Genomic DNA, 3,232 nt, shown 5'->3' with positions numbered 1-3,232 from the left:
TATATATATATATATATATATATATATATATATATATATATATAAGCTTAAATAGTTTTTATAATATGGAGGTGCTAAGGGCATTTAAACAGAAATATTGGTAGAAATAAATGAGAGACTGAATTTTGATCCACAATCAGTGGCAGTGTTTGACCAAAACACTTTCCCCTATGGTAGCCTGGGAAACCAGAGAGAACTTCTATTCTGGCTTTGTGTAAGTCAGAACACTTTCGTCAGTGACTCAGAGAAACCAATATAACATCTGTAGCAATCAGACACAAATGAGGGCTTGTTAATAACTATCTTGGAAATTAACTCCCCCACTTGATGTTTATGCTTCCAAATTTGGACCAACCTGATAGACAACATTTATTTTCTAAGAACAAGAGGAAATCTAAGATTGTAGGTGCAAAAGAATATAGGTTTCTTTCGGCTCATTCTAAGGTCTTGAAAGTTCATCATTGGAATCTCATGTGTTGCTCACACAAGAAAGGAAGTAAAGGATAGGGGGGTTTATAAAAGAAAATTGCACGGAACCACATTTTCTTGAGGTATCCAGCCCTGTAAGATTGAAATTGATTTCACTCATGGGAGAGAAATCAATCATGTAAGAAAATTTTATTTTCAGGATTTAAACTCAGCCCACTAGGTCCCAACTTCAAGTTTTGTTACCCTGGGGAAAGAAGTTTCTACTTATGACATTTTTAGGAGACAAGGACATATTATGTACAGACTCCACTCAGAGTATGCATGAAGCTTTCTCTTATTTTTCACTAATTGGCAAATAAATAGAAATTAGAGTATCTAAAAAGGATCCTGTCAAGTGTTTCAGTGATTTGACCATGAATATTGATCTAAGTGTACCTTTTCATGAAGAGACACAAAAGTATACCTGTTTAACTCAGAAGTTTCACCAACAGGAAATCATTCCATTCAGTTTACATTAATGAGCCATGAGCTTACTGGGGATAGTTGTAGTGACAGACCTGAGGCAGGACAATAGCATGAGTTACTCAAGTCAGCTTGATTAGCAAATGTCCCATGGCAGCATGGGTGATCAATGATTCCCAAAGACCGTATCACAGAAAGTCTTCCATACTCAACCTGGAAGCTCCAATGTCCCGTAGCAGCCCCATGATCAGCTGCAAATAGCACAGACATGTATGTAGTCAAGTAGGTGGTACATGCTAGATTTTGGGATAGGTCTGAATTTGAGGGCTTCTGGAAGCGTTCACAATTGCCCTGGTTTTAAAACACCAGAGGTCATATTACAATACAGTTGACTTATTTCTGTTTCAGTATATCACAGTCACAATGTAGCCCTGTCTACTGTCGATGTCCAAGGAAATAACAGGTGTCCAATAGAATATGAGAGATACATTCTGAGAGGAAGAACAGATGTCTATAGCACCAAGAACCGAGTTACAATGCCAGGCCATGTCCTAGTTACTAGATGAATCTTTTGCCAACTCTTAGGTAGATGATTCATGGACTTACTGTGACCCTAAAAGCACTCTAAATTCAATGTAGAGATGTTTGTCTAGTTTCAGTATCTAAGCAGGTATCTCCAAAATAAGAAATAGCTCGTGGTAGATGAATTATCTTTATATCTTCTCTCACATAGGCTTCAAATCCTTGCTTCTAAACATTTATTGCAGAAAAACTGTTACCAAAATTGAGTGTAACAATAACCAAGGAAATTATGTGGCTACATTTCAACTTTCCATTACTTAAGACAGGTCCATTAATACTTTAGAAATATGACTTTTTGGGGGAGGGCTAAATATAGAAAATTAAACCTAGAATTGTTTTCTAGCTGCTCATGAGTTTTCATCCTTGCTGCTTCTCCTTTCAGTTTCTGTCAGTCTATGTCTCCTTGCTCCATACTAATTTGGTTCTAATTTTAATGATGAGTCACATGGGACTAATATAAGATGCTATTTTTAAGACTGAATTCTACACTCCATTTTCCCCACAAGTTTCCAAATGGCATTGATAGTTAATAGCTATTTGAAGATGGGTAAGCACACCGGGGAATAATAAAGAAGCTGATTGGCTGTAACAATTAGGCCTAAAAGAAGAAACAAATACAAATAATAAGGATGTAAAAGAGGGGGAAAGGAAGATGAAGACAAGAACTGACATTAAATGTCTTTTGACTTTAATTCATGCATGCAAGCCCTTTCTTGGTCTTTTATATTTCTCTGTGGATCACTCATTTCTTTGTTGAGTATCTTAATTTTTATGAGGGTTCATCATCAGCAGTAAGGATAGGATGCTATCAGAAGGAAAGATACTGTATATATTTAATTAAAAAAGAGGACACATAGAAACTCAATTCTTTAATGAGCAGATAAATGATTTTTAAATTGGCAAATGGGTCCGACTTTGAGACTCTGCCCTTTGCTTTCACCAGTAGATAAAACACCCAAGAAGCCAAATCAGAGTCAATCATGGATTTTCCTTCCTCAGAGATGAAAGACACTTGAGGAGTGGAGTCCAAGGAAACTGGACTGATGTCAGGTAAAAAGAATGTAAGTGTTAAAAAGCACGTGACTAGAGAGTACACTAAGCTTAATGACGACCAACTTCCAGAAAGTATTTTATAGAAACCTGCAAAATTCTGTCATCGCTTACCACTTATCCCAAACCAAATTTGCAAATAGAATCAAATGAAATTAGATTCCTTTAATGCTTCTGTGTGAACACCATTATTTAAACTTATTTCTCCATAATGGTCAGTGAGATTGGTCCTGCCCTATTCCAGAATAGATAGAATACCAGTGTCGTCTGTCATCCTTGTCTTTCAATTTGTTGATTCCAAGTGTGTGTTTTCTGTCGTAATTTTTGAAATGACTTGGTTGCTACACAGTAGTTCTCTGTGGTTGTAAATCAATTCCTTAAAGCAATTAATTAAGAAATTTAAGGCAGTTAATCCAGCCGAAGGCTTCCAAACTCATGGATCACCAGCTGGGTTTATGAAAGCCATCTGGCACATAGTGATTTTTCTATTTTTTCCCATTTTCAATTTCTAAGATAGATTGTTCAATCAAAGTCTTCCCTTGAATGATTCAATGAAGAGAAATTCTTCAAAATCTATGGCAGGTAAGTAAAGATATGTATACAAATTGAGAGTGAATCTTATTACACATTGCACTAGAAAAAATACTTTATTTAAGGAGTGCATTTGAAGAAACTTTTTCTTCTCTGTTCTTGCTCACTTTTATAACTT

The sequence above is a fragment of the Mus pahari genome, chromosome 19, assembly GCF_900095145.1.
Source record: "Mus pahari chromosome 19, PAHARI_EIJ_v1.1, whole genome shotgun sequence".
Lineage (NCBI taxonomy): Eukaryota > Metazoa > Chordata > Mammalia > Rodentia > Muridae > Mus > Mus pahari.
The sequence above is the reverse complement of the archived record's forward strand: the minus strand, read 5'-3'. Positions refer to the sequence as shown.